The sequence below is a fragment of the Tubulanus polymorphus genome, chromosome 7, assembly GCF_964204645.1.
Source record: "Tubulanus polymorphus chromosome 7, tnTubPoly1.2, whole genome shotgun sequence".
Lineage (NCBI taxonomy): Eukaryota > Metazoa > Nemertea > Palaeonemertea > Tubulaniformes > Tubulanidae > Tubulanus > Tubulanus polymorphus.
The window spans coordinates 21,419,888-21,447,131 of NC_134031.1; positions in this window are offsets into that span (position 1 = coordinate 21,419,888).

A 27,244-nucleotide genomic window follows, 5' to 3' on the forward strand; every position below is an offset into this window, starting at 1 on the left:
TGGACTCGATCTGAAATGATAGGTTAAGGTAGACTGAACTGATTTCGAGTAGATGGACTGAAAGATACAGATTTTTCTTGCAAAATAGGGTCCTAAAGATGATGAATTCTATCTTAATTGATGGGTTAGGGTGTACTGAACTGATTTCAAATAGATAGGTTGAAAGAATCAGAATTTTCTGGCTGCTTTTGGTTCTGAAGATGATGGATTCAATCTGAAAAGATGTGTTAAGGCGTATTGAACTGATTTCAAATAGATAGGTGGAAAGATTAAGAATTTTCTGGCTATTTATGCTCCTGAAGATGATGGACTCGATCTGAAATGATAGGTTAAGGTAAACTGAACTGATTTCGAGCAGATGGACTGAAAGATACAGATTTTTCTTGCAAAATAGGGTCCTAAAGATGATGAGTTCTATCTTAATTGATGGGTTAGGGTGTACTGAACTGATTTCAAATAGATAGGTTGAAAGAATCAGAATTTTCTGGCTGCTTTTGGTTCTGAAGATGATGGATTCAATCTGAAAAGATGTGTTAAGGCGTATTGAACTGATTTCAAATAGATAGGTGGAAAGATTAAGAATTTTCTGGCTATTTATGCTCCTGAAGATGATGGACTCGATCTGAAATGATAGGTTAAGGTAAACTGAACTGATTTCGAGTAGATGGACTGAAAGATACAGATTTTTCTTGCAAAATAGGGTCCTAAAGATGATGAATTCTATCTTACTTGATGGGTTAGGGTGAACTGAACTGATTTCAAATAGATAGGTGGAAAGAATCAGAATTTTCTGGCTGCTTTTGGTTCTGAAGATGATGGATTCAATCTGAAAAGATGGGTTAAGGCGTATTGAACTGATTTCAAATGGATAGTTGGAAAGATTAAGAATTTTCTGGCTATTTATGCTCCTGAAGATGATGGACTCGATCTGAAAAGATAGGTTAAGGTAAACTGAACTGATTTCGAGTAGATGGACTGAAAGATACAGATTTTTCTTGCAAAATAGGGTCCTAAAGATGATGAATTCTATCTTAATTGATGGGTTAGGGTGTACTGAACTGATTTCAAATAGATAGGTTGAAAGAATCAGAATTTTCTGGCTGCTTTTGGTTCTGAAGATGATGGATTCAATCTGAAAAGATGTGTTAAGGCGTATTGAACTGATTTCAAATAGATTGGTGGAAAGATTAAGAATTTTCTGGCTATTTATGCTCCTGAAGATGATGGACTCGATCTGAAATGATAGGTTAAGGTAAACTGAACTGATTTCGAGTAGATGGACTGAAAGATACAGATTTTTCTTGCAAAATAGGGTCCTAAAGATGATGAATTCTATCTTAATTGATGGGTTAGGGTGTACTGAACTGATTTCAAATAGATGGGTGGAAAGAATCAGAATTTTCTGGCTGCCTTTGGTTCTGAAGATGATGGACTCAATCTGAAAAGATAGGCTAAGGTGTATTGAACTGATTTCAAATAGATAGGTGGAAAGATTAAGAATTTTCTGGCTATTTATGCTCCTGAAGATGATGGACTCGATCTGAAATGATAGGTTAAGGTAGACTGAACTGATTTCGAGTAGATGGACTGAAAGATACAGATTTTTCTTGCAAAATAGGGTCCTAAAGATGATGAATTCTATCTTAATTGATGGGTTAGGGTGTACTGAACTGATTTCAAATAGATAGGTTGAAAGATTAAGAACTTTCTGGCTGCTTTTGGTTCTGCAGATGATGGATTCAATCTGAAAAGATGGGTTTAGGCGTATTGAACTGATTTCAAATGGATAGGTGGAAAGATTAAGAATTTTCTGGCTATTTATGCTCCTGAAGATGATGGACTCGATCTGAAATGATAGGTTAAGGTAAACTGAACTGATTTCGAGTAGATGGACTGAAAGATACAGATTTTTCTTGCAAAATAGGGTCCTAAAGATGATGAATTCTATCTTAATTGATGGGTTAGGGTGTACTGAACTGATTTCAAATAGATAGGTTGAAAGAATCAGAATTTTCTGGCTGCCTTTGGTTCTGAAGATGATGGACTCAATCTGAAACGATGGGTTAAGGCGTATTGAACTGATTTCAAATAGATAGGTGGAAAGATTAAGAATTTTCTGGCTATTTATGCTCCTGAAGATGATGGACTCGATCTGAAATGATAGGTTAAGGTAAACTGAACTGATTTCGAGTAGATGGACTGAAAGATACAGATTTTTCTTGCAAAATAGGGTCCTAAAGATGATGAATTCTATCTTAATTGATGGGTTAGGGTGAACTGAACTGATTTCAAATAGATGGGTGGAAAGAATCAGAATTTTCTGGCTGCCTTTGGTTCTGAAGATGATGGACTCAATCTGAAAAGATAGGCTAAGGCGTATTGAACTGATTTAAAATAGATAGGTGGAACGATTAAGAATTTTCTGGCTATTTATGCTCCTGAAGATGATGGACTCGATCTGAAATGATAGGTTAAGGTAGACTGAACTGATTTCGAGTAGATGGACTGAAAGATACAGATTTTTCTTGCAAAATAGGGTCCTAAAGATGATGAGTTCTATCTTAATTGATGGGTTAGGGTGTACTGAACTGATTTCAAATAGATAGGTTGAAAGAATCAGAATTTTCTGGCTGCTTTTGGTTCTGAAGATGATGGATTCAATCTGAAAAGATGGGTTAAGGCGTATTGAACTGATGTCAAATAGATAGGTGGAAAGATTAAGAATTTTCTGGCTATTTATGCTCCTGAAGATGATGGACTCGATCTGAAATGATAGGATAAGGTAGACTGAACTGATTTCGAGTAGATGGACTGAAAGATACAGATTTTTCTTGCAAAATAGGGTCCTAAAGATGATAAATTCTATCTTAATTGATGGGTTAGGGTGTACTAAACTGATTTCAAATAGATAGGTTGAAAGATTAAGAACTTTCTGGCTGCTTTTGGTTCTGAAGATGATTGATTCAATCTGAAAAGATGGGTTAAGGAGTATTGAACTGATTTCAAATGGATAGGTGGAAAGATTAAGAATTTTCTGGCTATTTATGCTCCTGAAGATGATGGACTCGATCTGAAATGATAGGTTAAGGTAAACTGAACTCATTTCGAGTAGATGGACTGAAAGATACAGATTTTTCTTGCAAAATAGGGTCCTAAAGATGATGAATTCTATCTTAATTGATGGGTTAGGGTGTACTGAACTGATTTCAAATAGATAGGTTGAAAGATTAAGAATTTTCTGGCTGCTTTTGGTTCTGAAGATGATGGATTCAATCTGAAAAGATGTGTTAAGGCGTATTGAACTGATTTCAAATAGATAGGTGAAAAGATTAAGAATTTTCTGGCTATTTATGCTCCTGAAGATGATGGACTCGATCTGAAATGATAGGTTAAGGTAAACTGAACTGATTTCGAGCAGATGGACTGAAAGATACAGATTTTTCTTGCAAAATAGGGTCCTAAAGATGATGAGTTCTATCTAAATTGATGGGTTAGGGTGTACTGAACTGATTTCAAATAGATAGGTTGAATGAATCAGAATTTTCTGGCTGCTTTTGGTTCTGAAGATGATGGATTCATTCTGAAAAGATGTGTTAAGGCGTATTGAACTGATTTCAAATAGATAGGTGGAAAGATTAAGAATTTCCTGGCTATTTATGCTCCTGAAGATGATGGACTCGATCTGAAATGATAGGTTAAGGTAGACTGAACTGATTTCGAGTAGATGGACTGAAAGATACAGATTTTTCTTGCAAAATAGGGTCCTAAAGATGATGAGTTCTATCTTAATTGATGGGTTAGGGTGTACTGAACTGATTTCAAATAGATAGGTTGAATGAATCAGAATTTTCTGGCTGCTTTTGGTTCTGAAGATGATGGATTCAATCTGAAAAGATGGGTTAAGGCGTATTGAACTGATGTCAAATAGATAGGTGGAAAGATTAAGAATTTTCTGGCTACTTATGCTCCTGAAGATGATGGACTCGATCTGAAATGATAGGTTAAGGTAGACTGAACTGATTTCGAGTAGATGGACTGAAAGATACAGATTTTTCTTGCAAAATAGGGTCCTAAAGATGATGAGTTCTATCTTAATTGATGGGTTAGGGTGTACTGAACTGATTTCAAATAGATAGGTTGAAAGATTAAGAACTTTCTGGCTGCTTTTGGTTCTGAAGATGATGGATTCAATCTGAAAAGATGGGTGAAGGCGTATTGAACTGATTTCAAATGGATAGGTGGAAAGATTTAGAATTTTCTGGCTATTTATGCTCCTGAAGATGATGGACTCGATCTGAAATGATAGGTTAAGGTAAACTGAACTGATTTCGAGTAGATGGACTGAAAGATACAGATTTTTCTTGCAAAATAGGGTCCTAAAGATGATGAATTCTATCTTAATTGATGGGTTAGGGTGAACTGAACTGATTTCAAATAGATAGGTGGAAAGAATCAGAATTTTCTGGCTCCCTTTGGTTCTGAAGATGATGGACTCAATCTGAAAAGATGGGCTAAGGCGTATTGAACTGATTTCAAATAGATAGGTGGAAAGATTAAGAATTTTCTGGCTATTTATGCTCCTGAAGATGATGGACTCGATCTGAAATGATAGGTTAAGGTAAACTGAACTGATTTCGAGTAGATGGACTGAAAGATACAGATTTTTCTTGCAAAATAGGGTCCTAAAGATGATGAATTCTATCTTAATTGATGGGTTAGGGTGAACTGAACTGATTTCAAATAGATAGGTGGAAAGAATCAGAATTTTCTGGCTCCCTTTGGTTCTGAAGATGATGGACTCAATCTGAAAAGATGGGCTAAGGCGTATTGAACTGATTTCAAATAGATAGGTGGAAAGATTAAGAATTTTCTGGCTATTTATGCTCCTGAAGATGATGGACTCGATCTGAAATGATAGGTTAAGGTAGACTGAACTGATTTCGAGTAGATGGACTGAAAGATACAGATTTTTCTTGCAAAATAGGGTCCTAAAGATGATGAATTCTATCTTAATTGATGGGTTAGGGTGTACTGAACTGATTTCAAATAGATAGGTGGAAAGAATCAGAATTTTCTGGCTGCCTTTGGTTCTGAAGATGATGGACTCAATCTGAAAAGATGGGCTAAGGCGTATTGAACTGATTTCAAATAGATAGGTGGAAAGATTAAGAATTTTCTGGCTATTTATGCTCCTGAAGATGATGGACTCGATCTGAAATGATAGGTTAAGGTAGACTGAACTGATTTCGAGTAGATGGACCGAAAGATACAGATTTTTCTTGCAAAAAAGGGTCCTAAAGATGATGAGTTCTATCTTAATTGATGGGTTAGGGTGTACTGAACTGATTTCAAATAGATAGGTGGAAAGATTAAGAATTTTCGGGCTATTTATGCTCCTGAAGATGATGGACTCGATCTGAAATGATAGGTTAAGGTAAACTGAACTGATTTCGAGTAGATGGACTGAAAGATACAGATTTTTCTTGCAAAATAGGGTCCTAAAGATGATGAATTCTATCTTAATTGATGGGTTAGGGTGTACTGAACTGATTTCAAATAGATAGGTTGAAAGAATCAGAATTTTCTTGCTGCTTTTGGTTCTGAAGATGATGGATTCAATCTGAAAAGATGTGTTAAGGCGTATTGAAACTGATTTCAAATAGATAGGTGGAAAGATTAAGAATTTTCTGGCTATTTATGCTCCTGAAGATGATGGACTCCATCTGAAATGATAGGTTAAGGTAAACTGAACTGATTTCGAGCAGATGGACTGAAAGATACAGATTTTTCTTGCAAAATAGGGTCCTAAAGATGATGAGTTCTATCTTAATTGATGGGTTAGGGTGTACTGAACTGATTTCAAATAGATAGGTGGAAAGAATCAGAATTTTCTGGCTGCTTTTGGTTCTGAAGATGATGGATTCAATCTGAAAAGATGTGTTAAGGCGTATTGAACTGATTTCAAATAGATAGGTGGAAAGATTAAGAATTTTCTGGCTATTTATGCTCCTGAAGATGATGGACTCGATCTGAAATGATAGGTTAAGGTAAACTGAACTGATTTCGAGTAGATGGACTGAAAGATACAGATTTTTCTTGCAAAATAGGGTCCTAAAGATGATGAATTCTATCTTAATTGATGGGTTAGGGTGAACTGAACTGATTTCAAATAGATGGGTGGAAAGAATCAGAATTTTCTGGCTGCCTTTGGTTCTGAAGATGATGGACTCAATCTGAAAAGATAGGCTAAGGCGTATTGAACTGATTTAAAATAGATAGGTGGAACGATTAAGAATTTTCTGGCTATTTATGCTCCTGAAGATGATGGACTCGATCTGAAATGATAGGTTAAGGTAGACTGAACTGATTTCGAGTAGATGGACTGAAAGATACAGATTTTTCTTGCAAAATAGGGTCCTAAAGATGATGAGTTCTATCTTAATTGATGGGTTAGGGTGTACTGAACTGATTTCAAATAGATAGGTTGAAAGAATCAGAATTTTCTGGCTGCTTTTGGTTCTGAAGATGATGGATTCAATCTGAAAAGATGGGTTAAGGCGTATTGAACTGATGTCAAATAGATAGGTGGAAAGATTAAGAATTTTCTGGCTATTTATGCTCCTGAAGATGATGGACTCGATCTGAAATGATAGGTTAAGGTAGACTGAACTGATTTCGAGTAGATGGACCGAAAGATACAGATTTTTCTTGCAAAAAAGGGTCCTAAAGATGATGAGTTCTATCTTAATTGATGGGTTAGGGTGTACTGAACTGATTTCAAATAGATAGGTGGAAAGATTAAGAATTTTCGGGCTATTTATGCTCCTGAAGATGATGGACTCGATCTGAAATGATAGGTTAAGGTAAACTGAACTGATTTCGAATAGATGGACTGAAAGATACAGATTTTTCTTGCAAAATAGGGTCCTAAAGATGATGAATTCTATCTTAATTGATGGGTTAGGGTGTACTGAACTGATTTCAAATAGATAGGTTGAAAGAATCAGAATTTTCTGGCTGCTTTTGGTTCTGAAGATGATGGATTCAATCTGAAAAGATGGGTTAAGGCGTATTGAACTGATTTCAAATGGATAGGTGGAAAGATTAAGAATTTTCTGGCTATTTATGCTCCTGAAGATGATGGACTCGATCTGAAATGATAGGTTAAGGTAAACTGAACTGATTTCGAGTAGATGGACTGAAAGATACAGATTTTTCTTGCAAAATAGGGTCCTAAAGATGATGAATTCTATCTTAATTGATGGGTTAGGGTGAACTGAACTGATTTCAAATAGATAGGTGGAAAGAATCAGAATTTTCTGGCTGCCTTTGGTTCTGAAGATGATGGACTCAATCTGAAAAGATAGGCTAAGGCGTATTGAACTGATTTCAAATACATAGGTGGAAAGATTAAGAATTTTCTGGCTATTTATGCTCCTGAAGATGATGGACTCGATCTGAAATGATAGGTTAAGGTAAACTGAACTGATTTCGAGTAGATGGACTGAAAGATACAGATTTTTCTTGCAAAATAGGGTCCTAAAGATGATGAATTCTATCTTAATTGATGGGTTAGGGTGTACTGAACTGATTTCAAATAGATAGGTTGAAAGAATCAGAATTTTCTTGCTGCTTTTGGTTCTGAAGATGATGGATTCAATCTGAAAAGATGTGTTAAGGCGTATTGAAACTGATTTCAAATAGATAGGTGGAAAGATTAAGAATTTTCTGGCTATTTATGCTCCTGAAGATGATGGACTCGATCTGAAATGATAGGTTAAGGTAAACTGAACTGATTTCGAGCAGATGGACTGAAAGATACAGATTTTTCTTGCAAAATAGGGTCCTAAAGATGATGAGTTCTATCTTAATTGATGCGTTAGGGTGTACTGAACTGATTTCAAATAGATAGGTTGAAAGAATCAGAATTTTCTGGCTGCTTTTGGTTCTGAAGATGATGGATTCAATCTGAAAAGATGGGTTAAGGCGTATTGAACTGATGTCAAATAGATAGGTGGAAAGATTAAGAATTTTCTGGCTATTTATGCTCCTGAAGATGATGGACTCGTTCTGAAATGATAGGTTAAGGTAGACTGAACTGATTTCGAGTAGATGGACTGAAAGATACAGATTTTTCTTGCAAAATAGGGTCCTAAAGATGATGAATTCTATCTTAATTGATGGGTTAGGGTGTACTGAACTGATTTCAAATAGATAGGTTGAAAGAATCAGAATTTTCTGGCTGCTTTTGGTTCTGAAGATGATGGATTCAATCTGAAAAGATGTGTTAAGGCGTATTGAACTGATTTCAAATAGATAGGTGGAAAGATTAAGAATTTTCTGGCTATTTATGCTCCTGAAGATGATGGACTCGATCTGAAATGATAGGTTAAGGTAAACTGAACTGATTTCGAGCAGATGGACTGAAAGATACAGATTTTTCTTGCAAAATAGGGTCCTAAAGATGATGAGTTCTATCTTAATTGATGGGTTAGGGTGTACTGAACTGATTTCAAATAGATAGGTTGAAAGAATCAGAATTTTCTGGCTGCTTTTGGTTCTGAAGATGATGGATTCAATCTGAAAAGATGTGTTAAGGCGTATTGAACTGATTTCAAATAGATAGGTGGAAAGATTAAGAATTTTCTGGCTATTTATGCTCCTGAAGATGATGGACTCGATCTGAAATGATAGGTTAAGGTAAACTGAACTGATTTCGAGTAGATGGACTGAAAGATACAGATTTTTCTTGCAAAATAGGGTCCTAAAGATGATGAATTCTATCTTAATTGATGGGTTAGGGTGAACTGAACTGATTTCAAATAGATAGGTGGAAAGAATCAGAATTTTCTGGCTGCTTTTGGTTCTGAAGATGATGGATTCAATCTGAAAAGATAGGCTAAGGCGTATTGAACTGATTTCAAATACATAGGTGGAAAGATTAAGAATTTTCTGGCTATTTATGCTCCTGAAGATGATGGACTCGATCTGAAATGATAGGTTAAGGTAAACTGAACTGATTTCGAGTAGATGGACTGAAAGATACAGATTTTTCTTGCAAAATAGGGTCCTAAAGATGATGAATTCTATCTTAATTGATGGGTTAGGGTGTACTGAACTGATTTCAAATAGATAGGTTGAAAGAATCAGAATTTTCTTGCTGCTTTTGGTTCTGAAGATGATGGATTCAATCTGAAAAGATGTGTTAAGGCGTATTGAAACTGATTTCAAATAGATAGGTGGAAAGATTAAGAATTTTCTGGCTATTTATGCTCCTGAAGATGATGGACTCCATCTGAAATGATAGGTTAAGGTAAACTGAACTTATTTCGAGCAGATGGACTGAAAGATACAGATTTTTCTTGCAAAATAGGGTCCTAAAGATGATGAGTTCTATCTTAATTGATGGGTTAGGGTGTACTGAACTGATTTCAAATAGATAGGTGGAAAGAATCAGAATTTTCTGGCTGCTTTTGGTTCTGAAGATGATGGATTCAATCTGAAAAGATGTGTTAAGGCGTATTGAACTGATTTCAAATAGATAGGTGGAAAGATTAAGAATTTTCTGGCTATTTATGCTCCTGAAGATGATGGACTCGATCTGAAATGATAGGTTAAGGTAAACTGAACTGATTTCGAGTAGATGGACTGAAAGATACAGATTTTTCTTGCAAAATAGGGTCCTAAAGATGATGAATTCTATCTTAATTGATGGGTTAGGGTGAACTGAACTGATTTCAAATAGATGGGTGGAAAGAATCAGAATTTTCTGGCTGCCTTTGGTTCTGAAGATGATGGACTCAATCTGAAAAGATAGGCTAAGGCGTATTGAACTGATTTAAAATAGATAGGTGGAACGATTAAGAATTTTCTGGCTATTTATGCTCCTGAAGATGATGGACTCGATCTGAAATGATAGGTTAAGGTAGACTGAACTGATTTCGAGTAGATGGACTGAAAGATACAGATTTTTCTTGCAAAATAGGGTCCTAAAGATGATGAGTTCTATCTTAATTGATGGGTTAGGGTGTACTGAACTGATTTCAAATAGATAGGTTGAAAGAATCAGAATTTTCTGGCTGCTTTTGGTTCTGAAGATGATGGATTCAATCTGAAAAGATGGGTTAAGGCGTATTGAACTGATGTCAAATAGATAGGTGGAAAGATTAAGAATTTTCTGGCTATTTATGCTCCTGAAGATGATGGACTCGATCTGAAATGATAGGTTAAGGTAGACTGAACTGATTTCGAGTAGATGGACCGAAAGATACAGATTTTTCTTGCAAAAAAGGGTCCTAAAGATGATGAGTTCTATCTTAATTGATGGGTTAGGGTGTACTGAACTGATTTCAAATAGATAGGTGGAAAGATTAAGAATTTTCGGGCTATTTATGCTCCTGAAGATGATGGACTCGATCTGAAATGATAGGTTAAGGTAAACTGAACTGATTTCGAATAGATGGACTGAAAGATACAGATTTTTCTTGCAAAATAGGGTCCTAAAGATGATGAATTCTATCTTAATTGATGGGTTAGGGTGTACTGAACTGATTTCAAATAGATAGGTTGAAAGAATCAGAATTTTCTGGCTGCTTTTGGTTCTGAAGATGATGGATTCAATCTGAAAAGATGGGTTAAGGCGTATTGAACTGATTTCAAATAGATAGGTGGAAAGATTAAGAATTTTCTGGCTATTTATGCTCCTGAAGATGATGGACTCGATCTGAAATGATAGGTTAAGGTAAACTGAACTGATTTCGAGTAGATGGACTGAAAGATACAGATTTTTCTTGCAAAATAGGGTCCTAAAGATGATGAATTCTATCTTAATTGATGGGTTAGGGTGAACTGAACTGATTTCAAATAGATAGGTGGAAAGAATCAGAATTTTCTGGCTGCCTTTGGTTCTGAAGATGATGGACTCAATCTGAAAAGATAGGCTAAGGCGTATTGAACTGATTTCAAATACATAGGTGGAAAGATTAAGAATTTTCTGGCTATTTATGCTCCTGAAGATGATGGACTCGATCTGAAATGATAGGTTAAGGTAAACTGAACTGATTTCGAGTAGATGGACTGAAAGATACAGATTTTTCTTGCAAAATAGGGTCCTAAAGATGATGAATTCTATCTTAATTGATGGGTTAGGGTGTACTGAACTGATTTCAAATAGATAGGTTGAAAGAATCAGAATTTTCTTGCTGCTTTTGGTTCTGAAGATGATGGATTCAATCTGAAAAGATGTGTTAAGGCGTATTGAAACTGATTTCAAATAGATAGGTGGAAAGATTAAGAATTTTCTGGCTATTTATGCTCCTGAAGATGATGGACTCGATCTGAAATGATAGGTTAAGGTAAACTGAACTGATTTCGAGTAGATGGACTGAAAGATACAGATTTTTCTTGCAAAATAGGGTCCTAAAGATGATGAATTCTATCTTAATTGATGGGTTAGGGTGAACTGAACTGATTTCAAATAGATAGGTGGAAAGAATCAGAATTTTCTGGCTCCCTTTGGTTCTGAAGATGATGGACTCAATCTGAAAAGATGGGCTAAGGCGTATTGAACTGATTTCAAATAGATAGGTGGAAAGATTAAGAATTTTCTGGCTATTTATGCTCCTGAAGATGATGGACTCGATCTGAAATGATAGGTTAAGGTAAACTGAACTGATTTCGAGTAGATGGACTGAAAGATACAGATTTTTCTTGCAAAATAGGGTCCTAAAGATGATGAATTCTATCTTAATTGATGGGTTAGGGTGAACTGAACTGATTTCAAATAGATAGGTGGAAAGAATCAGAATTTTCTGGCTCCCTTTGGTTCTGAAGATGATGGACTCAATCTGAAAAGATGGGCTAAGGCGTATTGAACTGATTTCAAATAGATAGGTGGAAAGATTAAGAATTTTCTGGCTATTTATGCTCCTGAAGATGATGGACTCGATCTGAAATGATAGGTTAAGGTAGACTGAACTGATTTCGAGTAGATGGACTGAAAGATACAGATTTTTCTTGCAAAATAGGGTCCTAAAGATGATGAATTCTATCTTAATTGATGGGTTAGGGTGTACTGAACTGATTTCAAATAGATAGGTGGAAAGAATCAGAATTTTCTGGCTGCCTTTGGTTCTGAAGATGATGGACTCAATCTGAAAAGATGGGCTAAGGCGTATTGAACTGATTTCAAATAGATAGGTGGAAAGATTAAGAATTTTCTGGCTATTTATGCTCCTGAAGATGATGGACTCGATCTGAAATGATAGGTTAAGGTAGACTGAACTGATTTCGAGTAGATGGACCGAAAGATACAGATTTTTCTTGCAAAAAAGGGTCCTAAAGATGATGAGTTCTATCTTAATTGATGGGTTAGGGTGTACTGAACTGATTTCAAATAGATAGGTGGAAAGATTAAGAATTTTCGGGCTATTTATGCTCCTGAAGATGATGGACTCGATCTGAAATGATAGGTTAAGGTAAACTGAACTGATTTCGAGTAGATGGACTGAAAGATACAGATTTTTCTTGCAAAATAGGGTCCTAAAGATGATGAATTCTATCTTAATTGATGGGTTAGGGTGTACTGAACTGATTTCAAATAGATAGGTTGAAAGAATCAGAATTTTCTTGCTGCTTTTGGTTCTGAAGATGATGGATTCAATCTGAAAAGATGTGTTAAGGCGTATTGAAACTGATTTCAAATAGATAGGTGGAAAGATTAAGAATTTTCTGGCTATTTATGCTCCTGAAGATGATGGACTCCATCTGAAATGATAGGTTAAGGTAAACTGAACTGATTTCGAGCAGATGGACTGAAAGATACAGATTTTTCTTGCAAAATAGGGTCCTAAAGATGATGAGTTCTATCTTAATTGATGGGTTAGGGTGTACTGAACTGATTTCAAATAGATAGGTGGAAAGAATCAGAATTTTCTGGCTGCTTTTGGTTCTGAAGATGATGGATTCAATCTGAAAAGATGTGTTAAGGCGTATTGAACTGATTTCAAATAGATAGGTGGAAAGATTAAGAATTTTCTGGCTATTTATGCTCCTGAAGATGATGGACTCGATCTGAAATGATAGGTTAAGGTAAACTGAACTGATTTCGAGTAGATGGACTGAAAGATACAGATTTTTCTTGCAAAATAGGGTCCTAAAGATGATGAATTCTATCTTAATTGATGGGTTAGGGTGAACTGAACTGATTTCAAATAGATGGGTGGAAAGAATCAGAATTTTCTGGCTGCCTTTGGTTCTGAAGATGATGGACTCAATCTGAAAAGATAGGCTAAGGCGTATTGAACTGATTTAAAATAGATAGGTGGAACGATTAAGAATTTTCTGGCTATTTATGCTCCTGAAGATGATGGACTCGATCTGAAATGATAGGTTAAGGTAGACTGAACTGATTTCGAGTAGATGGACTGAAAGATACAGATTTTTCTTGCAAAATAGGGTCCTAAAGATGATGAGTTCTATCTTAATTGATGGGTTAGGGTGTACTGAACTGATTTCAAATAGATAGGTTGAAATAATCAGAATTTTCTGGCTGCTTTTGGTTCTGAAGATGATGGATTCAATCTGAAAAGATGGGTTAAGGCGTATTGAACTGATGTCAAATAGATAGGTGGAAAGATTAAGAATTTTCTGGCTATTTATGCTCCTGAAGATGATGGACTCGATCTGAAATGATAGGTTAAGGTAGACTGAACTGATTTCGAGTAGATGGACCGAAAGATACAGATTTTTCTTGCAAAAAAGGGTCCTAAAGATGATGAGTTCTATCTTAATTGATGGGTTAGGGTGTACTGAACTGATTTCAAATAGATAGGTGGAAAGATTAAGAATTTTCGGGCTATTTATGCTCCTGAAGATGATGGACTCGATCTGAAATGATAGGTTAAGGTAAACTGAACTGATTTCGAATAGATGGACTGAAAGATACAGATTTTTCTTGCAAAATAGGGTCCTAAAGATGATGAATTCTATCTTAATTGATGGGTTAGGGTGTACTGAACTGATTTCAAATAGATAGGTTGAAAGAATCAGAATTTTCTGGCTGCTTTTGGTTCTGAAGATGATGGATTCAATCTGAAAAGATGGGTTAAGGCGTATTGAACTGATTTCAAATGGATAGGTGGAAAGATTAAGAATTTTCTGGCTATTTATGCTCCTGAAGATGATGGACTCGATCTGAAATGATAGGTTAAGGTAAACTGAACTGATTTCGAGTAGATGGACTGAAAGATACAGATTTTTCTTGCAAAATAGGGTCCTAAAGATGATGAATTCTATCTTAATTGATGGGTTAGGGTGTACTGAACTGATTTCAAATAGATAGGTTGAAAGAATCAGAATTTTCTTGCTGCTTTTGGTTCTGAAGATGATGGATTCAATCTGAAAAGATGTGTTAAGGCGTATTGAAACTGATTTCAAATAGATAGGTGGAAAGATTAAGAATTTTCTGGCTATTTATGCTCCTGAAGATGATGGACTCGATCTGAAATGATAGGTTAAGGTAAACTGAACTGATTTCGAGCAGATGGACTGAAAGATACAGATTTTTCTTGCAAAATAGGGTCCTAAAGATGATGAGTTCTATCTTAATTGATCCGTTAGGGTGTACTGAACTGATTTCAAATAGATAGGTTGAAAGAATCAGAATTTTCTGGCTGCTTTTGGTTCTGAAGATGATGGATTCAATCTGAAAAGATGGGTTAAGGCGTATTGAACTGATGTCAAATAGATAGGTGGAAAGATTAAGAATTTTCTGGCTATTTATGCTCCTGAAGATGATGGACTCGATCTGAAATGATAGGTTAAGGTAGACTGAACTGATTTCGAGTAGATGGACTGAAAGATACAGATTTTTCTTGCAAAATAGGGTCCTAAAGATGATGAATTCTATCTTAATTGATGGGTTAGGGTGTACTGAACTGATTTCAAATAGATAGGTTGAAAGAATCAGAATTTTCTGGCTGCTTTTGGTTCTGAAGATGATGGATTCAATCTGAAAAGATGTGTTAAGGCGTATTGAACTGATTTCAAATAGATAGGTGGAAAGATTAAGAATTTTCTGGCTATTTATGCTCCTGAAGATGATGGACTCGATCTGAAATGATAGGTTAAGGTAAACTGAACTGATTTCGAGCAGATGGACTGAAAGATACAGATTTTTCTTGCAAAATAGGGTCCTAAAGATGATGAGTTCTATCTTAATTGATGGGTTAGGGTGTACTGAACTGATTTCAAATAGATAGGTTGAAAGAATCAGAATTTTCTGGCTGCTTTTGGTTCTGAAGATGATGGATTCAATCTGAAAAGATGTGTTAAGGCGTATTGAACTGATTTCAAATAGATAGGTGGAAAGATTAAGAATTTTCTGGCTATTTATGCTCCTGAAGATGATGGACTCGATCTGAAATGATAGGTTAAGGTAAACTGAACTGATTTCGAGTAGATGGACTGAAAGATACAGATTTTTCTTGCAAAATAGGGTCCTAAAGATGATGAATTCTATCTTAATTGATGGGTTAGGGTGAACTGAACTGATTTCAAATAGATAGGTGGAAAGAATCAGAATTTTCTGGCTGCTTTTGGTTCTGAAGATGATGGATTCAATCTGAAAAGATAGGCTAAGGCGTATTGAACTGATTTCAAATACATAGGTGGAAAGATTAAGAATTTTCTGGCTATTTATGCTCCTGAAGATGATGGACTCGATCTGAAATGATAGGTTAAGGTAAACTGAACTGATTTCGAGTAGATGGACTGAAAGATACAGATTTTTCTTGCAAAATAGGGTCCTAAAGATGATGAATTCTATCTTAATTGATGGGTTAGGGTGTACTGAACTGATTTCAAATAGATAGGTTGAAAGAATCAGAATTTTCTTGCTGCTTTTGGTTCTGAAGATGATGGATTCAATCTGAAAAGATGTGTTAAGGCGTATTGAAACTGATTTCAAATAGATAGGTGGAAAGATTAAGAATTTTCTGGCTATTTATGCTCCTGAAGATGATGGACTCCATCTGAAATGATAGGTTAAGGTAAACTGAACTTATTTCGAGCAGATGGACTGAAAGATACAGATTTTTCTTGCAAAATAGGGTCCTAAAGATGATGAGTTCTATCTTAATTGATGGGTTAGGGTGTACTGAACTGATTTCAAATAGATAGGTGGAAAGAATCAGAATTTTCTGGCTGCTTTTGGTTCTGAAGATGATGGATTCAATCTGAAAAGATGTGTTAAGGCGTATTGAACTGATTTCAAATAGATAGGTGGAAAGATTAAGAATTTTCTGGCTATTTATGCTCCTGAAGATGATGGACTCGATCTGAAATGATAGGTTAAGGTAAACTGAACTGATTTCGAGTAGATGGACTGAAAGATACAGATTTTTCTTGCAAAATAGGGTCCTAAAGATGATGAATTCTATCTTAATTGATGGGTTAGGGTGAACTGAACTGATTTCAAATAGATGGGTGGAAAGAATCAGAATTTTCTGGCTGCCTTTGGTTCTGAAGATGATGGACTCAATCTGAAAAGATAGGCTAAGGCGTATTGAACTGATTTAAAATAGATAGGTGGAACGATTAAGAATTTTCTGGCTATTTATGCTCCTGAAGATGATGGACTCGATCTGAAATGATAGGTTAAGGTAGACTGAACTGATTTCGAGTAGATGGACTGAAAGATACAGATTTTTCTTGCAAAATAGGGTCCTAAAGATGATGAGTTCTATCTTAATTGATGGGTTAGGGTGTACTGAACTGATTTCAAATAGATAGGTTGAAAGAATCAGAATTTTCTGGCTGCTTTTGGTTCTGAAGATGATGGATTCAATCTGAAAAGATGGGTTAAGGCGTATTGAACTGATGTCAAATAGATCGGTGGAAAGATTAAGAATTTTCTGGCTATTTATGCTCCTGAAGATGATGGACTCGATCTGAAATGATAGGTTAAGGTAGACTGAACTGATTTCGAGTAGATGGACCGAAAGATACAGATTTTTCTTGCAAAAAAGGGTCCTAAAGATGATGAGTTCTATCTTAATTGATGGGTTAGGGTGTACTGAACTGATTTCAAATAGATAGGTGGAAAGATTAAGAATTTTCGGGCTATTTATGCTCCTGAAGATGATGGACTCGATCTGAAATGATAGGTTAAGGTAAACTGAACTGATTTCGAATAGATGGACTGAAAGATACAGATTTTTCTTGCAAAATAGGGTCCTAAAGATGATGAATTCTATCTTAATTGATGGGTTAGGGTGTACTGAACTGATTTCAAATAGATAGGTTGAAAGAATCAGAATTTTCTGGCTGCTTTTGGTTCTGAAGATGATGGATTCAATCTGAAAAGATGGGTTAAGGCGTATTGAACTGATTTCAAATGGATAGGTGGAAAGATTAAGAATTTTCTGGCTATTTATGCTCCTGAAGATGATGGACTCGATCTGAAATGATAGGTTAAGGTAAACTGAACTGATTTCGAGTAGATGGACTGAAAGATACAGATTTTTCTTGCAAAATAGGGTCCTAAAGATGATGAATTCTATCTTAATTGATGGGTTAGGGTGAACTGAACTGATTTCAAATAGATAGGTGGAAAGAATCAGAATTTTCTGGCTGCCTTTGGTTCTGAAGATGATGGACTCAATCTGAAAAGATAGGCTAAGGCGTATTGAACTGATTTCAAATACATAGGTGGAAAGATTAAGAATTTTCTGGCTATTTATGCTCCTGAAGATGATGGACTCGATCTGAAATGATAGGTTAAGGTAAACTGAACTGATTTCGAGTAGATGGACTGAAAGATACAGATTTTTCTTGCAAAATAGGGTCCTAAAGATGATGAATTCTATCTTAATTGATGGGTTAGGGTGTACTGAACTGATTTCAAATAGATAGGTTGAAAGAATCAGAATTTTCTTGCTGCTTTTGGTTCTGAAGATGATGGATTCAATCTGAAAAGATGTGTTAAGGCGTATTGAAACTGATTTCAAATAGATAGGTGGAAAGATTAAGAATTTTCTGGCTATTTATGCTCCTGAAGATGATGGACTCGATCTGAAATGATAGGTTAAGGTAAACTGAACTGATTTCGAGTAGATGGACTGAAAGATACAGATTTTTCTTGCAAAATAGGGTCCTAAAGATGATGAATTCTATCTTAATTGATGGGTTAGGGTGAACTGAACTGATTTCAAATAGATGGGTGGAAAGAATCAGAATTTTCTGGCTGCCTTTGGTTCTGAAGATGATGGACTCAATCTGAAAAGATAGGCTAAGGCGTATTGAACTGATTTAAAATAGATAGGTGGAACGATTAAGAATTTTCTGGCTATTTATGCTCCTGAAGATGATGGACTCGATCTGAAATGATAGGTTAAGGTAGACTGAACTGATTTCGAGTAGATGGACTGAAAGATACAGATTTTTCTTGCAAAATAGGGTCCTAAAGATGATGAGTTCTATCTTAATTGATGGGTTAGGGTGTACTGAACTGATTTCAAATAGATAGGTTGAAAGAATCAGAATTTTCTGGCTGCTTTTGGTTCTGAAGATGATGGATTCAATCTGACAAGATGGGTTAAGGCGTATTGAACTGATGTCAAATAGATAGGTGGAAAGATTAAGAATTTTCTGGCTATTTATGCTCCTGAAGATGATGGACTCGATCTGAAATGATAGGTTAAGGTAGACTGAACTGATTTCGAGTAGATGGACTGAAAGATACAGATTTTTCTTGCAAAATAGGGTCCTAAAGATGATGAATTCTATCTTAATTGATGGGTTAGGGTGTACTGAACTGATTTCAAATAGATAGGTTGAAAGAATCAGAATTTTCTGGCTGCTTTTGGTTCTGAAGATGATGGATTCAATCTGAAAAGATGTGTTAAGGCGTATTGAACTGATTTCAAATAGATAGGTGGAAAGATTAAGAATTTTCTGGCTATTTATGCTCCTGAAGATGATGGACTCGATCTGAAATGATAGGTTAAGGTAAACTGAACTGATTTCGAGCAGATGGACTGAAAGATACAGATTTTTCTTGCAAAATAGGGTCCTAAAGATGATGAGTTCTATCTTAATTGATGGGTTAGGGTGTACTGAACTGATTTCAAATAGATAGGTTGAAAGAATCAGAATTTTCTGGCTGCTTTTGGTTCTGAAGATGATGGATTCAATCTGAAAAGATGTGTTAAGGCGTATTGAACTGATTTCAAATAGATAGGTGGAAAGATTAAGAATTTTCTGGCTATTTATGCTCCTGAAGATGATGGACTCGATCTGAAATGATAGGTTAAGGTAAACTGAACTGATTTCGAGTAGATGGACTGAAAGATACAGATTTTTCTTGCAAAATAGGGTCCTAAAGATGATGAATTCTATCTTACTTGATGGGTTAGGGTGAACTGAACTGATTTCAAATAGATAGGTGGAAAGAATCAGAATTTTCTGGCTGCTTTTGGTTCTGAAGATGATGGATTCAATCTGAAAAGATGGGTTAAGGCGTATTGAACTGATTTCAAATGGATAGTTGGAAAGATTAAGAATTTTCTGGCTATTTATGCTCCTGAAGATGATGGACTCGATCTGAAAAGATAGGTTAAGGTAAACTGAACTGATTTCGAGTAGATGGACTGAAAGATACAGATTTTTCTTGCAAAATAGGGTCCTAAAGATGATGAATTCTATCTTAATTGATGGGTTAGGGTGTACTGAACTGATTTCAAATAGATAGGTTGAAAGAATCAGAATTTTCTGGCTGCTTTTGGTTCTGAAGATGATGGATTCAATCTGAAAAGATGTGTTAAGGCGTATTGAACTGATTTCAAATAGATTGGTGGAAAGATTAAGAATTTTCTGGCTATTTATGCTCCTGAAGATGATGGACTCGATCTGAAATGATAGGTTAAGGTAAACTGAACTGATTTCGAGTAGATGGACTGAAAGATACAGATTTTTCTTGCAAAATAGGGTCCTAAAGATGATGAATTCTATCTTAATTGATGGGTTAGGGTGTACTGAACTGATTTCAAATAGATGGGTGGAAAGAATCAGAATTTTCTGGCTGCCTTTGGTTCTGAAGATGATGGACTCAATCTGAAAAGATAGGCTAAGGTGTATTGAACTGATTTCAAATAGATAGGTGGAAAGATTAAGAATTTTCTGGCTATTTATGCTCCTGAAGATGATGGACTCGATCTGAAATGATAGGTTAAGGTAGACTGAACTGATTTCGAGTAGATGGACTGAAAGATACAGATTTTTCTTGCAAAATAGGGTCCTAAAGATGATGAATTCTATCTTAATTGATGGGTTAGGGTGTACTGAACTGATTTCAAATAGATAGGTTGAAAGATTAAGAACTTTCTGGCTGCTTTTGGTTCTGCAGATGATGGATTCAATCTGAAAAGATGGGTTTAGGCGTATTGAACTGATTTCAAATGGATAGGTGGAAAGATTAAGAATTTTCTGGCTATTTATGCTCCTGAAGATGATGGACTCGATCTGAAATGATAGGTTAAGGTAAACTGAACTGATTTCGAGTAGATGGACTGAAAGATACAGATTTTTCTTGCAAAATAGGGTCCTAAAGATGATGAATTCTATCTTAATTGATGGGTTAGGGTGTACTGAACTGATTTCAAATAGATAGGTTGAAAGAATCAGAATTTTCTGGCTGCCTTTGGTTCTGAAGATGATGGACTCAATCTGAAACGATGGGTTAAGGCGTATTGAACTGATTTCAAATAGATAGGTGGAAAGATTAAGAATTTTCTGGCTATTTATGCTCCTGAAGATGATGGACTCGATCTGAAATGATAGGTTAAGGTAAACTGAACTGATTTCGAGTAGATGGACTGAAAGATACAGATTTTTCTTGCAAAATAGGGTCCTAAAGATGATGAATTCTATCTTAATTGATGGGTTAGGGTGTACTGAACTGATTTCAAATAGATTGGTTGAAAGAATCAGAATTTTCTGGCTGCTTTTGGTTCTGAAGATGATGGATTCAATCTGAAAAGATGTGTTAAGGCGTATTGAACTGATTTCAAATAGATAGGTGGAAAGATTAAGAATTTTCTGGCTATTTATGCTCCTGAAGATGATGGACTCGATCTGAAATGATAGGTTAAGGTAGACTGAACTGATTTCGAGTAGATGGACTGAAAGATACAGATTTTTCTTGCAAAATAGGGTCCTAAAGATGATGAATTCTATCTTAATTGATGGGTTAGGGTGAACTGAACTGATTTCAAATAGATGGGTGGAAAGAAACAGAATTTTCTGGCTGCCTTTGGTTCTGAAGATGATGGACTCAATCTGAAAAGATAGGCTAAGGCGTATTGAACTGATTTCAAATAGATAGGTGGAAAGATTAAGAATTTTCTGGCTATTTATGCTCCTGAAGATGATGGACTCGATCTGAAATGATAGGTTAAGGTAGACTGAACTGATTTCGAGTAGATGGACTGAAAGATACAGATTTTTCTTGCAAAATAGGGTCCTAAAGATGATGAGTTCTATCTTAATTGATGGGTTAGGGTGTACTGAACTGATTTCAAATAGATAGGTGGAAAGATTAAGAATTTTCTGGCTATTTATGCTCCTGAAGATGATGGACTCGATCTGAAATGATAGGTTAAGGTAAACTGAACTGATTTCGAATAGATGGACTGAAAGATACAGATTTTTCTTGCAAAATAGGGTCCTAAAGATGATGAATTCTATCTTAATTGATGGGTTAGGGTGTACTGAACTGATTTCAAATAGATAGGTTGAAAGATTAAGAATTTTCTGGCTGCTTTTGGTTCTGAAGATGATGGATTCAATCTGAAAAGATGTGTTAAGGCGTATTGAACTGATTTCGAATAGATAGGTGGAAAGATTAAGAATTTTGTGGCTATTTATGCTCCTGAAGATGATGGACTCGATCTGAAATGATAGGTTATGGTAAACTGAACTGATTTCGAGTAGATGGACTGAAAGATACAGATTTTTCTTGCAAAATAGGGTCCTAAAGATGATGAATTCTATCTTAATTGATGGGTTAGGGTGTACTGAACTGATTTCAAATAGATAGGTTGAAAGAATCAGAATTTTATGGCTGCTTTTGGTTCTGAAGATGATGGATTCAATCTGAAAAGATGTGTTAAGGCGTATTGAACTGATTTCAAATAGATAGGTGGAAAGATTAAGAATTTTCTGGCTATTTATGCTCCTGAAGATGATGGACTCGATCTGAAATGATAGGTTAAGGTAGACTGAACTGATTTCGAGTAGATGGACTGAAAGATACAGATTTTTCTTGCAAAATAGGGTCCTAAAGATGATGAATTCTATCTTAATTGATGGGTTAGGGTGAACTGAACTGATTTCAAATAGATAGGTGGAAAGAATCAGAATTTTCTGGCTGCCTTTGGTTCTGAAGATGATGGACTCAATCTGAAAAGATAGGCTAAGGCGTATTGAACTGATTTCAAATAGATAGGTGGAAAGATTAAGAATTTTCGGGCTATTTATGCTCCTGAAGATGATGGACTCGATCTGAAATGATAGGTTAAGGTAAACTGAACTGATTTCGAGTAGATGGACTGAAAGATACAGATTTTTCTTGCAAAATAGGGTCCTAAAGAAGATTAATTCTATCTTAATTGATGGGTTAGGGTGTACTGAACTGATTTCAAATAGATAGGTTGAAAGAATCAGAATTTTCTGGCTGCTTTTGGTTCTGAAGATGATGGATTCAATCTGAAAAGATGTGTTAAGGCGTATTGAACTGATTTCAAATAGATAGGTGGAAAGATTAAGAATTTCCTGGCTATTTATGCTCCTGAAGATGATGGACTCGATCTGAAATGATAGGTTAAGGTAAACTGAACTGATTTCGAGTAGATGGACTGAAAGATACAGATTTTTCTTGCAAAATAGGGTCCTAAAGATGATGAATTCTATATTAATTGATGGGTTAGGGTGTACTGAACTGATTTCAAATAGATAGGTTGAAAGAATCAGAATTTTCTGGCTGCTTTTGGTTCTGAAGATGATGGATTCAATCTGAAAAGATGTGTTAAGGCGTATTGAACTGATTTCAAATAGATAGGTGGAAAGATTAAGAATTTTTCTGGCTATTTATGCTCCTGAAGATGATGGACTCGATCTGAAATGATAGGTTAAGGTAGACTGAACTGATTTCGAGTAGATGGACTGAAAGATACAGATTTTTCTTGCAAAATAGGGTCCTAAAGATGATGAGTTCTATCTTAATTGATGGGTTAGGGTGTACTGAACTGATTTCAAATAGATAGGTGGAAAGATTAAGAATTTTCTGGCTATTTATGCTCCTGAAGATGATGGACTCGATCTGAAATGATAGGTTAAGGTAAACTGAACTGATTTCGAGTAGATGGACTGAAAGATACAGATTTTTCTTGCAAAATAGGGTCCTAAAGATGATGAATTCTATCTTAATTGATGGGTTAGGGTGAACTGAACTGATTTCAAATAGATAGGTGGAAAGAATCAGAATTTTCTGGCTGCCTTTGGTTCTGAAGATGATGGACTCAATCTGAAAAGATGGGCTAAGGCGTATTGAACTGATTTCAAATAGATAGGTGGAAAGATTAAGAATTTTCTGGCTATTTATGCTCCTGAAGATGATGGACTCGATCTGAAATGATAGGTTAAGGTAAACTGAACTGATTTCGAGTAGATGGACTGAAAGATACAGATTTTTCTTGCAAAATAGGGTCCTAAAGATGATGAATTTTATCTTAATTGATGGGTTAGGGTGTACTGAACTGATTTCAAATGGATAGATGGAAAGATTAAGAATTTTCTGGCTATTTATGCTCCTGAAGATGATGGACTCGATCTGAAATGATAGGTTAAGGTAAACTGAACTGATTTCGAGTAAATGGACTGAAAGATACAGATTTTTCTTGCAAAATAGGGTCCTAAAGATGATGAATTCTATCTTAATTGATGGGTTAGGGTGAACTGAACTGATTTCAAATAGATAGGTGGAAAGAATCAGAATTTTCTGGCTGCCTTTGGTTCTGAAGATGATGGACTCAATCTGAAAAGATGTGTTAAGGCGTATTGAACTGATTTCAAATAGATAGGTGGAAAGATTAAGAATTTCCTGGCTATTTATGCTCCTGAAGATGATGGACTCGATCTGAAATGATAGGTTAAGGTAAACTGAACTGATTTCGAGTAGATGGACTGAAAGATACAGATTTTTCTTGCAAAATAAGGCCCTAAAGATGATGAATTCTATCTTAATTGATGGGTTAGGGTGTACTGAACTGATTTCAAATAGATAGGTTGAAAGAATCAGAATTTTCTGGCTGCTTTTGGTTCTGAAGATGATGGATTCAATCTGAAAAGATGTGTTAAGGCGTATTGAACTGATTTCAAATAGATAGGTGGAAAGATTAAGAATTTCCTGGCTATTTATGCTCCTGAAGATGATGGACTCGATCTGAAATGATAGGTTAAGGTAAACTGAACTGATTTCGAGTAGATGGACTGAAAGATACAGATTTTTCTTGCAAAATAGGGTCCTAAAGATGATGAATTCTATATTAATTGATGGGTTAGGGTGTACTGAACTGATTTCAAATAGATAGGTTGAAAGAATCAGAATTTTCTGGCTGCTTTTGGTTCTGAAGATGATGGATTCAATCTGAAAAGATGTGTTAAGGCGTATTGAACTGATTTCAAATAGATAGGTGGAAAGATTAAGAATTTTTCTGGCTATTTATGCTCCTGAAGATGATGGACTCGATCTGAAATGATAGGTTAAGGTAAACTGAACTGATTTCGAATAGATGGACTGAAAGATACAGATTTTTCTTGCAAAATAGGGTCCTAAAGATGATGAATTCTATCTTAATTGATGGGTTAGTGTGTACTGAACTGATTTCAAATAGATAGGTTGAAAGATTAAGAATTTTCTGGCTGCTTTTGGTTCTGAAGATGATGGATTCAATCTGAAAAGATGTGTTAAGGCGTATTGAACTGATTTCGAATAGATAGGTGGAAAGATTAAGAATTTTCTGGCTATTTATGCTCCTGAAGATGATGGACTCGATCTGAAATGATAGGTTATGGTAAACTGAACTGATTTCGAGTAGATGGACTGAAAGATACAGATTTTTCTTGCAAAATAGGGTCCTAAAGATGATGAATTCTATCTTAATTGATGGGTTAGGGTGTACTGAACTGATTTCAAATAGATAGGTGGAAAGAATCAGAATTTTCTGGCTGCCTTTGGTTCTGAAGATGATGGACTCAATCTGAATAGATGGGCTAAGGCGTATTGAACTGATTTCAAATAGATAGGTGGAAAGATTAAGAATTTTCTGGCTATTTATGCTCCTGAAGATGATGGACTCGATCTGAAATGATAGGTTAAGGTAGACTGAACTGATTTCGAGTAGATGGACTGAAAGATACAGATTTTTCTTGCAAAAAAGGGTCCTAAAGATTATGAGATCTATCTTAATTGATGGGTTAGGGTGTACTGAACTGATTTCAAATAGATAGGTGGAAAGATTAAGAATTTTCGGGCTATTTATGCTCCTGAAGATGATGGACTCGATCTGAAATGATAGGTTAAGGTAAACTGGACTGATTTCGAATAGATGGACTGAAAGATACAGATTTTTCTTGCAAAATAGGGTCCTAAAGATGATGAATTCTATCTTAATTGATGGGTTAGGGTGTACTGAACTGATTTCAAATAGATAGGTTGAAAGAATCAGAACTTTCTGGCTGCTTTTGCTTCTGAAGATGATGGATTCAATCTGAAAAGATGGGTTAAGGCGTATTGAACTGATTTCAAATGGATAGGTGGAAAGAATTTTCTGGCTATTTATGCTCCTGAAGATGATGGACTCGATCTGAAATGATAGGTTAAGGTAAACTGAACTGATTTCGAGCAGATGGACTGAAAGATACAGATTTTTCTTGCAAAATAGGGTCCTAAAGGTGATGAATTCTATCTTAATTGATGGGTTAGGGTGTACTGAACTGATTTCAAATAGATAGGTTGAAAGAATCAGAATTTTCTGGCTGCTTTTGGTTCTGAAGATGATGGATTCAATCTGAAAAGATGTGTTAAGGCGTATTGAACTGATTTCAAATAGATAGGTGGAAAGATTAAGAATTTTCTGGCTATTTATGCTCCTGAAGATGATGGACTCGATCTGAAATGATAGGTTAAGGTAGACTGAACTGATTTTGAGTAGATGGACTGAAAGATACAGATTTTTCTTGCAAAATAGGGTCCTAAAGATGATGAGTTCTATCTTAATTGATGGGTTAGGGTGTACTGAACTGATTTCAAATAGATAGGTGGAAAGAATCAGAATTTTCTGGCTGCCTTTGGTTCTGAAGATGATGGACTCAATCTGAAAAGATGGGCTAAGGCGTATTGAACTGATTTCAAATAGATAGGTGGAAAGATTAAGAATTTTCTGGCTATTTATGCTCCTGAAGATGATGGACTCGATCTGAAATGATAGGTTAAGGTAGACTGAACTGATTTCGAGTAGATGGACTGAAAGATACAGATTTTTCTTGCAAAAAAGGGTCCTAAAGATGATGAGTTTTATCTTAATTGATGGGTTAGGGTGTACTGAACTGATTTCAAATAGATAGGTGGAAAGATTAAGAATTTTCGGGCTATTTATGCTCCTGAAGATGATGGACTCGATCTGAAATGATAGGTTAAGGTAAACTGAACTGATTTCGAATAGATGGACTGAAAGATACAGATTTTTCTTGCAAAATAGGGTCCTAAAGATGATGAATTCTATCTTAATTGATGGGTTAGGGTGTACTGAACTGATTTCAAATAGATAGGTTGAAAGAATCAGAATTTTCTGGCTGCTTTTGGTTCTGAAGATGATGGATTCAATCTGAAAAGATGGGTTAAGGCGTATTGAACTGATTTCAAATGGATAGGTGGAAAGATTAAGAACTTTCTGGCTATTTATGCTCCTGAAGATGATGGACTCGATCTGAAATGATAGGTTAAGGTAAACTGAACTGATTTCGAGTAGATGGACTGAAAGATACAGATTTTTCTTGCAAAATAGGGTCCTAAAGATGATGAGTTCTATCTTAATTGATGGGTTAGGATGTACTGAACTGATTTCAAATAGATAGGTTGAAAGAATCAGAATTTTCTGGCTGCCTTTGGTTCTGAAGATGATGGACT